The sequence below is a fragment of the Manis javanica genome, chromosome 13 (assembly GCF_040802235.1).
Source record: "Manis javanica isolate MJ-LG chromosome 13, MJ_LKY, whole genome shotgun sequence".
Classification (NCBI taxonomy): domain Eukaryota; kingdom Metazoa; phylum Chordata; class Mammalia; order Pholidota; family Manidae; genus Manis; species Manis javanica.
The window spans coordinates 2,503,704-2,516,982 of NC_133168.1; the positions used below are offsets into that span (position 1 = coordinate 2,503,704).

A 13,279-nucleotide genomic window follows, 5' to 3' on the forward strand; every position below is an offset into this window, starting at 1 on the left:
GTGTTTCTGTGGCTGCAGAGCCGTGAGCAGATTTGGGGGCTCCTCACCTACTGTGAGAACTGCCCGAGCATCTGGGCAGGTGCTCCTGTTCCCTGACACAGACACGGTCCATGTGACCGCCCGTTTGTTCAGCTGGCTGGGCCACCGGGGGTGCACCACCCAGCCCAATGTGCGCGTGAGGCTTGGTTCAGGCCCCTAGGCGAGGTGACACAGCCGCACCGCTGCTGGCTGGACGTGAGCTGTAGGAGAGAGAGCAGGCTACCCCTCAGAGGGTCAGGACCGCGGGAGATGGAAACCAGCCCCAGCCGTGTGTCCCTTCACCCTGCCCAGGACATTTAACATGGGCGCCAAAGTGCCCTCTCTTCTCTGAGCTGCTGGCACAGGCACCCAGCCCACCGCCCTCAGTTTTTACCTATAGATGCACCGACAGTTGTGTATCTGGTGTTGTTTAAAACCAGGTGTCAGAAGGACAGATTTATTTTTCCCCCTCTCCAAACGCAATATAAAAGTCAAAGTTGTCTTCAGTCTCATAGTTCAGGTGCCAAGTAAATGGCCTGAACTCTGCCCTATGGCCTGAGTCGCGGGGCATTCTGGGCCCCAGTGGGGCGACAGCATCATGCCCAGGCACATGCACACGGGTGACTGTGGCTGGCTCTGCCGCCTACTGGCACTGACACCGGACAGAAAATCCCTTCATCGTCATGTCTCAGTTTCTTCAGCTGTGAAATGGGAATGACAGTAATACCGTGGCCTCCCTTGCAGGACTGTTGGGGGAATTAAGTGAGTGGTTGTGCGTGAAGCTCGTCAGTAGGCCAAGCACAGGTTTGCACCCAAAGGACGGAGCCATTTTCCACGTCTCAGCTCTTTCACTGGAAGAACTGTATACACTCATGTCACGGCAGCTGTTTATTCCATCCTGTCAAGAAGACTGGGCAAGAGGCCCTTTCTGGGCAGCCAACACTAACCTTCTGTCCATCCATGTGTCCAAGGGTCGAGGCCTCACCCGTAAGGCCCCTCAGGTGAGCTGGTGACGGCTCTGTGACCCGGGACGCTGCTTGGCGCAGAGGAGCCTTAGCCCCTGGGTCGCGCGCGGCAAGTGTGCCAGAGCAGCCCAGGACGTGTGGGCCAGCGGGCCGGTGCGGTGGCAGGAGAGCTCCCCGGGTGCGGGAAACCAAGCTGCTCTGCTTTGCAGGGTTGTGCTGCCCCCCGAGCACTGGGCTTGTGAGAGAAAAGTGCCTCAGCCGAGCGACGCTTTCTGTTCCAAGGGTGGAGAATAGCTCTTCGAGCACGCCAAGTTAGGAAGGCCCAGTGGCCGCTTTTGAGAAGCCTGGTGACACGAGAGGAGCAGGGTCAGAAGTGGCCTCAGTCCAGCTGAACAGCATCCTGGGGGCCGAGGGACAAGCAATTGACATACCTCAGGGAGCCCAGGGTTGCTTGGTAGAGGGGCGGCACGTCAGCTGAGCTTTGAAGGGCGTGGCCTGTTCATTGGGCTGAGTAACAAATACAAGGCAGGTATGACACGGTTCCCATCCCCAAGGGCTCTGCCCACTAGTAAAGGACATGGCCAGGTGAGCAGCTGGTCCAGCAGAGTGTGAGGCCTGGGGATGGGGTGGGCCCGGAGGGGTGCCAGCCCCAACAGGGGAGGGGAGGAAGTGCTGCCCACAGGGTCCCAGAGGAATGTCACCCAAGCAGTTAGCCAAGTCTTGATGAGCTGTAGAAATTGTTCCAGAGAGGACGAGGCAGACGATCTGGGTAGAGGTGCCTCCGCATGCAGACATAGGAGCTGGAAAGAGCATGGGCGTCAGGAAACAGCTCCTGATGCAGCACATGTGGGGTGCTGGGGAGACCTGTGGGGGCCAAGCCGCGAGGGCCTGCAGGCTGTAGGGAGTCACTGAAGAGTTGTAAGCAGGGGACGAACTGTCCCAGGGTAGCCCTGTTGAAGCTGGTCAAAGGAGCTAAGATTCTGGCCCCTGGGGTAGAGGAGGAGCCAAAGAGGGGAGGGGTCCACGTGAGGTGGGGGTACCCCTGCCCTGGGCTTCAGCCGTGCCATGTAGGCAGCAGGAGCTGGCACCGAGAGGCCTGCTTGGGGCTCCAGCTGCCCCTCCAGTGTCAGAGGAACACCTGCAGCACAAGGGGAGGGCAGCCTTGCAAACCCGTGAGTCCAGATGTGCAATTATGCAAATCCCGGGAAACATGCAGAAAGATTCTCGGTAAGACCAAGAAGCAGCCCATCTTTTCCACAGCCCAGTCTTCTCTTGACGTGCAAGCCACTGGGGTGGGGCTGTAGGTTTTATGTCTGTTTCCCTCAGAGTCCGACGGGGGGCGCTATTGTGGGGTTTGATGACCAACAGGGAAGACACTGCCTGCCTCATTTCTCAGGAAGAAAGGGGCCTCAAGGGGTGGGGGGCAGCAACCATTCACTTGAACGCTTTGGCTTAGATTGAAACGAGGGCTGCTTTAGAACAACAGGTCACTGCCACAGACATAGGAAGTCAAAATGCCTCTTCACGGAGAGGCCGACAGCTTTCCCTCGGACTGGATGTGTGGCCTAGACCCTGGCCCTAAGCCGCCTGGACTTGAAGTCCGTACTGTAAATCCCCGGCAGCGTGATCTTGGCCAATCACTGAACTTCTGGTTCTTCTTATGTAACCAAGGGAACACAACAGGCTGCTCCCCACAGGGTCTCTGAAGATGGAAGGGGGCCAGCGTGATATGCCTGACATGTGAGTAATTGTTTGTATTGCTATTTCTGTTTCTCTCTCTGCACAATTTGACAGCCCAAGTGAACTTTGTATTCAAGGAGCCCTAAGGTGAAGAGAAGACAGAGAGGAAAAGGTGTGCTCGTACCTAGTGAGATGCCACAGAATCTTTGCATGTTGGACCAGAGGTACCTTTTATTTCTAGAAGGTCAAAACGTTTGCTCAACACTCCTGGACCACAGACAGAAGTCCAATCAGGATCCTGGGTGACTGTCACCATGGCCAAGTCCAGATGAAGAAGAGCCTCGGGGCCTTTGCCCCGTCCTCAGCGGGGCCTGCGGGGCTCTGACGGAGCTGTCGCTCCCAACACACCCCACACTGGGAGCCCCCAGAGTCCCCTGGGCCCCACGAGAGGAGGACGCCGGTGTCCTTAGGCTACCCCTAGATGGTCCCTTACAGGGCCCTGCTGAAAGTGCCTACGTTTGTGATGAACGTTTGTTTTCTGACAAGCTGAACCAACTTCAGTGTGGGACTCTGGGATTCACTCTTTCGGGCTCGTTTTTCCAGACGCAGAACAAGAGGATCGGGCAGGTCTACACTGACCAGGACTAGGTATTAATGTACTTTCCACCTTAGAAACTTCCTGATGCCTAATTCAGATACGGGGAGAAACCACCCCATTCCCGTCAGGCTGCAACTCAAAAGCACCTCCCAGCCCGACCGAGGGCCCCGGGGAGGCTTGGCCTCCAGGGCATGGAGCTCCCGGAGACTTTGGGGAGGACTTGGGAAGGGACGCGGCAGCCCGCGGCCCCGGGGCTCCCTCCGCACGCTGGAGGGCCAGCAGTGGGCGTGGTGGGGAAGCGGACCCCCGGACGCACCGCAGGCTCCGGTGCAGAGGAGCACGATGCCCGCGCAGCCTCACCCCTCCTTCTCATCTTTGAAAACTTACTGCCTTGATTTAAAAAACGTCTTCCCTTTTCTAACAGGAAAATAACAATAGTCATAATAATGAGAAAAGCAAAATAAGCACATGTAAGTGCATTTTTTCCGCAGAGATTTATTTTTGTTGATGACTCTGACACTGGTCAGGGAGAGAGGAAAAGGTGGGGGGCCCCGCAAGGAAATGCACCCCGAGGAGGGGCGGCTGCTTCCTGCGTGGGTGGGTTTGGCGCTGGGGTTGGTTGGAATCCGTTGCTGAAGTTTTCCTTTTGTTCACTTTTATAAATCCTCTCCCCGGGCTTTGGGGCATCCCCCCTCCCCCTCCCTTCCCCTGCCCCCCAATTTCATTTTTAAAAAGCGAGCTCGCTCGCCAGGTGTGTCCCCCAAGCTCTTACGGCTCTAATAAATAAGGAGCACCTGTAAAACAGTAGCTTGACTTGCGAAGTGAGTGTCAAAGGAGATCGTAGAAATAATAGTCTGTCCACGGCTCCCGGGGCCACGTCCGCGCCCGGCGGGCAGGGGCGCCCCGACTCCTCCAGAGGGAACAATTGCTTTATTTGAGTTAGTAAACAGATACACTGAATCACAAGGTGATTGGATTTTTTTTTTTTTTTTAGTTTTCTTTTTCTTTTTTTGAATTTTTTTTTTTCTTATTTTCTCTTTTTCTTGTACTCATCAGAATGGGATACTCCACGACCGTCTCACCAACTCCGAGGCAGTCCACACACTTGAGAGGACTTCTGGACGCGCAGCTACGACTGTACAAGTGCACACAAGAAAATCTACCCTGTATCCTCCACCCACCGATTGAGGATCGAATTGCACATTTCTCTTGACCGTGACAGGAGAAAGCAGTGAAACGGAATCATGGGCGAGCTTTCTCACTTAGCCCCGCGTTGTCGCTGGTCTGTCCATGCCGTTGTAATTATCATGAAAGGGCTCTGCGCACGGAGAGATCGCTCGCTGACCCCCCGGATCCCCGGGGACCATCGGGGTTGAAATTCCATCCAAGTCTTTCCTGACGCCCAGCGAATACTCCCCCCCCCCCTCGGATTGTTTTACACCTTGAGGGCATTTTGGTCTTCAGTTCAGCACTCTTGCTCTGTTCCCAGACGGGGCGCTATTTAGGGGGATTGAAAGAGGCGCTGAGAAGAATAAGCATTTACCGAGTTCTCTTGGCATTCAGTGTCTGAAAGACCGCAGTACAAGCTGTTCATGCTGCTCCTTGTATCTGTCAAATCGAAAATTAAAAGCCATAAAAAGTGTAACACTGAAAATATGGCATTAAAAAGGATAAAGGCGGCCTTTGTAAAAAACTAACAAACAAACAAAAAAACCAGGAAAAGTATATTAGCCAATAAAATATTCTAACTCTTCATTTAAAAGTGCATCCTGGGCAGCACAGAGATGAACCCGAGGCGCTGGGACCCCAGTCCGACCCTTCTCCGCCCTCCGAACGTGAACAGGTCCCCAACCGCACAATGCAGATCACACGCAACTCAGTGTAGCAGCAAGTCCACAGCAGTTTTTTAAAATGCTTTTTAAAAGACTTTTGTTTTCAAATCCAGACCATCTTCCAGCCTCACCCTCTGTGCCCTGAAGATGGAGCAGGAAGTACAGACATTGCTCCTTGTGGCTTGTTGGTGTTCTGTTTTTTTAAAAACCAGGGGTGAAATCCCTAAGTTCCTCTGGGGAGAAGCAGCGATGGTGGCAGCAGGAAGGCTGGGCCGCCTTGGCAGGTCCAAGACGCGCTGGCTTCTCTGGGCCCGAGGCCACCGAGGGAGGGCTGCTTCCTCTGAGATGCTGAACCGCAGGAAGCGGCTTCATTGGCTTGAGTTTTAGCCAGAGGGGGTGGTGAGCTGACAGCTGGTGTCAGGGACGGTGGGACATGGTTTGCTCTGTGCCCTCTCTCCACGCTAGGTACCCTGTGAGTTCGCGTTCCTGGAAGAAGAGAAGTGGCCATCAGAACCCACCGATGAAGCCCCCTGCCCCCACCCCGACAGCGGTCCGAGCAGCTACTCTGCCGCGGGCAGGACAGACCTCAGCCCAGACCCCAGAGCTAAGGCGGCACCGAGTGGTTTCGACATGACTCTACATCGCGTTCTGCTCAGGGTCAGCCCCGCCAGTTTTGTGTGAGGAAATGAAACCCGAGCCACTTCTTGGAAGACCAGCACCAGTCTCGGGCACCGCCCTCAGCCAAAGACCTCAGCTGCATCCCTGGCAACCCAGACCCATTCGCCCAGGCTCACCCCAAAGCCAGGCTCGGTCACCAGGGGACCCTGGAGCTCCCGAGCTCATGCCTGGACTCCATGCAACAGCACTGGTGTTTGCTGCAAAGGAGGAAAGCCAAGAGATTCACTTTACGGCACATGAAACATTCCTGTGGACCTGTGGACTGCTCTTCAGATGTTTCCTAGGGAGGTAACCGAGCTGGAAATGCCCCTCTTGCACTGGCAAAGGGTTGTGCATGACAAAGGTGAGCCATTGCTACCTCTTACCCACATGGAGCAGTTGCATGGGACTGGAAGACAGTAAACCAACCGGGCCTTGGGATCCCAGGACAGAGGCTCTGACCTGGACTGCATACAGGAAATATTTCTATTTCTGGGGAGTGCCCACCCCAGCTTTCACCACACACCTTAGGCTCAGCCCCTCTCTCTCTCCTGGCTTATTTCAGTTGCTACCAGTCCCTTGGTTTGAAATACAGTCCCTCCCAGTAAGCAGCCACTTAGAAACCTGCCAGCCAAACCGGGAAGTCCCTGAGGTCTGGCCTGTGTCTGCTTCACCCACGTCTCTGCACCCAGCCCCTTGTTCAGCCTGAAGCATATTTGGTGAATGAATGAGGATCAAGCAGCTCTCCAACCCCCGTCCTCTAAACAGTGCCTTTTTTTCCAGCCAATAAATAGGGAGGCCAGAAATATGAAATTGGGCTAATGTGAGGTGGTGCCAGAAGACTTGTAAACCTCTTTACAACTGTCAAGATTATTTCTGGAACAATGAACAAATAACTTCAGAGAGGTGATAGAGTTTAACATGTGAGGGGGAAGGTCCCAGAGATAATTCACTACAGTTTCCTCATTTTGTAGATGAGGAGATGGAGGCCACAGAGAGACCTGGAAACTCGCTCAGGGTGTCTGCAGCATGAATTCAGCACAACGGGGCGGAGGTGAAAATGCCCGTTAGGGGGACTAGGTACGAGCTTGTGCTTTGAACCCTACTATCCAAACCCTGGTGTTAATGGGAACAACGATCGGCCAAAAAACAGGGTTTGGGAATCTGAATGTGCCTGACAGGAAATGCCTGAGTTCCCCAAATCACATTAAATCGCCACATCTGGGCGCCTTTAATATGTATATTAAATCACAAAAGTGAAAATGTGAAACAGCACAAATATGCAGCCCGGGTGGGATTCCAAGGCGTCAACCCTCCCCACTTGGCACACTCAGAGCTGGAAATGCGCGTATTTATCTCTGAACGAAAAGCTCGCTTTGATTTCTTCTTTTTCTCTTTTCTTCTCTCTTCCTTCCTTTATTTTTCTGAGACTGAGACAACGGCAGAAAGGGAAACAGGAGCCAATATCACACGAGAGGCCGCGGGGGCCCGGCAAACAGCCCCGAGACGACCGCCAGACCAGGCGGCCCGCAGGCCCAGGGCTGCCCCTCGGCGGTCCCCCCACCTTCGGGGGCACAGCCTGGAATTTGCTGTGCAGGGAGGGAACCCGTTCCCACCTCTGGGCTTGGAACCAAGAGCGACCAAATCTTGGGGTCAGAGGGGACCTCTGAATTCTTTCTTTAAAAAGGAAAAGAAAAAAAAATTTTTTCTTCCAAGTGGGAAACACCATTTTGTATTACTTAAGGATGCTGCAACTGCCTTCAAAAGGATGTCGCTCTTTCCTCTCATTTAATCATGACCCCACAAAGAGGAATGTTTCTCAAGTAAGTTCCTTTGCATTCAGAGCCCCTTTGGACAAAGGCTGAGCGTGGACAGCGGCGACTTGGAGAAAGTTTCAAGGCTTTCCTAAGGGCGTGGGGCGTGGGGCTCTAATGGGAGCCGTTCTGGAGCCTGAGCCGCAGGCCTGCCATCCCAAACACTGTAATAATCAGTATTGTTCTCTGGTATCTATTATTGTCTGGTAAATATGTGTTTTCCCCCAAAGTTCTAAACGGTGCAGCTGCACCCACTCTATCCTTTGCAGCCGCGCTCCTGCTGCTCTGAGAGCCTCCTCGCACCAAGCTTATTTGGAGAGAACGGCCAGGCAGACGATGGCACAGCGCTGCTTCCCTCTCACCAAGGACTGGCCGCGGCCGGGATGCCCACAGAGGCCGACGGCGGCGGTACGAGGTCCTTTCTGTGGGTGACATTTGAGGAGGGGGTGTACTGCCGTCACCCTCATTTGTTCTTCCGGTTCTGATTCTGGGCAGCCCGCTCGCTGGTGCCACGGAAAGACTCTTGTTTATCAGTGAACGAGGAGAACCAGGCTTGGGCTTCCCCTTCCTGCAGCTTCTGCTGGGCGAGGCCTGAAGGCCGGGAGTTGGGAGGAAGCAAGCTTGGGGTTCTAGAGAGCGTCCGCGCTGGAGGGTCCACAGCCTCCGTGGCTTCCTGACCTGCCCTTCCGAGCAGAGGGGTCTTAGGGGAGATCCATCCCGTCTAAATTCCATGGTCTGAGTCAAGGGGCCATTTCTACAACAAGGGAGTCAGAGACGTGAGTTAGAGTCCAGCGTGGCCCCTACCTAGTTCTGTGACCTTGGGCCTTAGACCTCCCCAAGCCTTGATTGTTCCTCTGTGAAATGGGAGCCGGGTTAAGATTTTCTGTTATATTTTCCATCTCATATTCGGTGATTATTTGGGCCACAGCCAGTGTCAAGTATGTAGGATTATGAACTTGAGCAGCTGGACATTAATCATTGTCAGTGTATCAGGAAGACTGAATTTCTGGACCCCAACGTCTTAAGTTTCAGGGACACACACACACACACACACACCTCTCTGGCAGAGATTTTCGGAGTGTCCCTTCATGCAGGGGGTTCGCACTCGTGCCTCACGTTCGAGCCAAGTATGTGCTGTGCATGAAGGCCAGTACACCGTGCACGGTCTCCGGGGGGCAGGCATCGCCAGGTGCCTCAGAACTCCTGGCCACCTGCCCCGTTCAGCCAGAGGAATGAACCGCCTTGCCCATGGAATCCTAACTGTACAAGTGCACTGAGATTCCGTCCACTTCTTTCTGTCAGGACGGCACCAAAAATGTCAGTTACTCCCTGTATCACCCAAGAATTCTCGTAGAATCACAGAGAGAAAAATGTGTCTGAGCACTAATATCTTCCAGTGTTGATAGTGTCAAAATATGGCCATTCTCACCTTCTCTTCTTTGGCCTTTACTGCCTAAGACTTATGCTGGATGCTGGTTGCATTTAAAAGCAAATTTCCTAATTTCCAATCAACCACTCCAGAAGCAAATGTAGGTCTGGAGAAAAATGTCTGTCTTATTCTATATTCCAGTGTTTCCAAGCCAGTCCCCCCGTGATGTGAGAGTCCACCTGCACAGGAAGCCAGCCTCAATGAGTCGAATACATTTCCCAAACTTTTATTCTTCTTTCCTTCCCCAAATACCTCTGTAATTAGCCTACTCAAAATTCTGCAGGTCTGTCTTACCTGCTTCCAAGGAAGACTCTCATGTCCAACCCCTGTATTCCCAGGAGTCTAAATCTCTGTGGCATCAACTCTGTGATGTGCCAGAAGCGCCCGTTGCCAAGCCAGCTCGCCTTTGTCCAGCTGTCTGGGTCCCGACCAATGATGCCATCCACTGGGGCACATCGGCCCCTCACTTATCATGGTTAAGCACAGCCATTACCTGTCGACTTCAGCCTCCCTGTTTATCTGGGACAATAATGAGTCCCTGGGGACGGGACTGCTCTCAGGCAGCCACAGCTATCCTGGGACACTCACAATGGCAGAGCCCTGTGGTTAATGAACGGAGCCACCTGCGCAGCGGATAAGCCCAGGTGTGAGGCCAGGGAGTGGTCTCTGCACCCAGCCCCACCCCAGAACGGGCTGTGGCTTGGCAAGGTTTTGCCAAAAAAATGGTTCCCTTCCTCCCCTGCCAACTACTGCTTCATGAATAGCTCTGAAGTGGCTTTTACCAAGATGGAAACAGTTTCCACTTAGGAAGTGGATGACATCTCTTTCCTTAGAGCTCATTAGTTGATGAAAGTAATTAAAAGTCATCCTTTCTCCTTTCTAGTGTGTTTGTTATGGGAAACAACCCTGGTGAGGGGTGAGTGTGGGGGCCCAGGGTAAGCTAGGCCGAGCTGCGCTCCTGCTTGGGTGTGAAAAGCAACTTGTTACCACTCAGTTACTCATCCGTGCCTCTGATAAGCTGGGGTCTATGTATATTTAAAAGAAAAAAAAATTAAGCCAAACATAGAGGCCTTGCTTTTCTTTTTTGCATTTTTCTTCTCTAGCAATCTCTCTTATTTTACCCCTTAATCAGTCAAAATCACACCCATATAGACCACCTACTGGGATGACTCCACGTTTACTTCTTTGTTTTACGAATGAAGACTTTGGTGTTCTTTGCTTATTTGGGTCTATGAGTTTAATGGGTACCGAGGCCGTTTCTTCTTCCAGATGGTCACTGCGCATCCTTGCTGGCCTCTAAGTGTTCCTGGGGCAGGGAGCCCTGAGCCCTGGACGCCTGTCGTGCACCCCTACGGCAAGTCCTTTTCTTCAGCCTGGACAACGAACCCCTTTACCTTGAGTCCTTTCTGGAACCTGGGGCTTTAAGCAAACTCACGACCCAGTGTCTGAGCCTTTCCACAAAGTGTGCAGGGGTCCCTAACTGAACCCCCTCACAAACTCCCTGCAGCAGACAGCTACATCCTGTCCCGAAAGACAAAATAAAATGAAGAGTCACATGATACGGCTGATGTCCTGCAGGAATTGTGAGGAGCCAGGAGCCCTCTGCCCCTGGCATTCAGCAAGCCTCTTCCCACTGGGCTGGGAAGCTGCAGTGTTTCCAAGAAAGGAGTCAGATTTTACTGAACACCTACTATATACCAAATATGTGCTGGGCACTTTTACTTATTTCACTTATGCACTTATTTCATTGAAACAACAATGCTCCTGAAGCATTTGTTACTATCCCCATTTTACAGATGAGGAGACTTCCCTAGGAAGGGTATGGAACTGACTCGATGAAGGTCGCCTGCTAGAAAGGGACAAAGCTGGACTGAAGTCCAGTGCTACGCCTCCAAAGTCCACACTCCCTGCTGAGGAATGCACTCCCCAGCCTGGTTTCCCCTCGCCCCTTCCTAGTCCTGACAGGCTGGGGTCACAGCGTCAGAGCTGAGAGACATGCACAGTTCAGCTCCTTTGCTTTGCAAACAACAACTCTGAGAAATTATCATTGGATTTTCATTCAAGTCCCATCCAGTATACAAAGCAGCTGATGCCAGGTCACGTGCCTCTCAAAAATTCTGCTTAGGACAAAAAATGTAAATGTTTATTGTGTTAAGGTTGATTTTATTTCTATCTATATTATCTGAACACAGGCATTCCAGGTTTAAAAAAAAAAAGAACCCAGAGAAAAGAGTGGCTTTATGTGCGAGTACTATGATCTATGAATGAATAATAGATTTTAAGATTTTAGGTGAGGTCTGGGAAGGTGGTCTTTCTGACACTTTATTTTTCACAACCAACCGATTAGAGGGGCGGGGGTGTAGGATGGGGCAAGCTTCATATTCATAGAAATGTATTTTCTATGGAAAATAAGAGCAGGCATGCTGATTCCCAATCCCTCTGCCCCCAAACAGTCTAGGAGGTGGATCGTGTGATGGATAATTGCTTCTCTGCAGCCCTTCACCCTCTCAACCCAGACAGTCAGGCACAACCTATTCCCGCTCTGAAATCAGCTGCCCGACAGGATGCGAGGCCATGGGTGGCGAAAATATGACTCTGGTCCTTGGCACAGGGCGTGTAACCCAAGCAGCTCAGGTCGTGTCCTGTGTCCCACCAAGAGGAAAGGCGGATGAGGGCTCAGGTTCCGGTCCTGACCTTGAACGTTTGTTCCGTTTGTCCCAGTCTCTATTTGTAAACATAGAGCCAGACATCTTCCAATTTCCGCAATGGTTTCCCTAACCTCTGAGGTTGACAGCACGGAGGTGCTTCATTACCTTCCACCCCACAGGCTGGGTTGCAGGGGCCACATGATGAGTCTCATAATAAGCACCAACTGTGTACCAGGTACCTGGACATTTAGCTTATGTTACTTACACTGAAGACTGACGACTTGATGAAGTAGGGTTTTGTTTGTTAGTATAGAAGACATGCTCAGTAGCTGCTTGCAGACTCTGGCCAGGCTGCCGCTCAAATCTCAGTGCTGTCACTCACTGGCTAGTGACACTGGGCAAGAGGTTTAACCACCCCGTGGCTCAGTTTCCCCATCTGTAAAATGGGTTTAGTGATGGTTCCCATAGGGTTGCTGTGAGCATATAATATTTGTAACACTGCCTACGTACAGAAAGCACCCCATGAACATGAGCTGTCACAGTTAGCGGGTGAGCAGGGGCGTGCACAAGGGCCATACAACCTGCCCCACAGCTGGGAACCACACGGCCAGGTTTCCAGCCCGAGCAGGCCCCACTCCAGCCTGTGCTCTTCTCTCAGGCACGGCGGCCTAACGGGACGGTGACTGCCATTCCTGGGGCCACCATGAGGTGCCACATTGAATGTGCGTCGTCTTCCCGACCCTCACAGCCTTGCTGTTATTGCTCACAACCTGGAGATGAGGCTCCCTGCACCGCGGCCCAGGCCAGCCCGACTCCAGAGCTGACGTCTTGTCCTGACACCACACCGCTGACCCCCCTCCCTACTGGGAGCCCACCTGTTCCCCATGGGGAAGCTTTAGGTCCACAGCCTGGGAATAAGAAAGAGGAAAGGACAACCCAAGTGCCAAGCTCCCTCGGGGGTACCTGGGGGATCTAGTTCACATTCTGTGACTCTCCAAGGCCGCTGAGGAGGAGCAAGGCACCCGGGGCCACCGCTGCTTCGGTACAAGCGCAGAGCGCATGGCCCTGGCCGTGGCCACTGCCCAGTCTGCGTGTTTACCATCAGGGCCGCCGGCCGCCGGGAGGGCCACCTGCCTCCGCTGCCCTCGCTCTGAGCAGCTGTCTCCAGAGGGCAGGACCTGCCTCTGTGGGGACCGGAGCCTGCGGCCGCCCCTGGGCCCATTCACTCCTCTTCTCCAAGGACTCGTCACCCACTTGTTCTGCAGACGCCTGCACGCCCCGCCCGTGCTGAGCCAGGAGCACCAGCCGGCGACGCTGGGCCCCCCGGAGCTGTGTGCGCACGCTCGGCCGCTGCTCGCCAGCGTGACCGTGGCTGTCTCTCGTCTCTCTCAGCAGGTTGTCAGCTCCCCCAAAAGGTCCAGGGCTACTGCCCTTCCTCTCCTGCTTTTTATTTCCTCTCCGTTCTTTCCACCCTTCCTGGTAACTCTTATTAACAGCGCCCCTGTGCCAAGTCAGTGTTAGTTAAAAATGGGTATGTTTTACCCTCTAGGGAAATAAATGAAGAGAATCTCTGAACTATAAACAAGGGACAAGGGACTTCCTTCCTGTTTGGATATGGTCAGGAGCTTACTAAGTTTT

General features: G+C 53.2%; 1 protein-coding gene and 1 long non-coding RNA gene across 11 annotated transcripts in view; one reads left to right on the forward strand and one right to left on the reverse strand.

Moving 5' to 3' along the window:
• Window positions 1-3,736: 3,736 nt before the first annotated feature.
• The window catches only part of SOBP (sine oculis binding protein homolog), a 150,221-nt gene continuing 140,678 nt past the window's right edge, over window positions 3,737-13,279 (reverse strand). For all 6 annotated transcript variants that reach the window (XR_012124682.1, XM_073220836.1, XM_073220835.1 and 3 more), the window contains one exon: window positions 3,737-5,579. The gene's annotated coding sequence lies outside the window, so the exon portion shown is untranslated. The remainder of the gene's footprint in view (window positions 5,580-13,279) is intronic.
• On the forward strand, window positions 5,888-9,869 carry LOC108389567 (uncharacterized). 5 transcript variants are annotated; one of them, XR_012124685.1, is made up of 3 exons: window positions 5,888-6,114; window positions 6,725-8,340; window positions 9,332-9,869. It is a non-coding gene; the product is annotated as an uncharacterized lncRNA (long non-coding RNA). The 5 variants fall into 5 exon arrangements; XR_001851285.3 differs by having other exon boundaries at window positions 6,725-7,972; XR_005059700.2 differs by having other exon boundaries at window positions 6,725-7,573; window positions 7,834-9,869.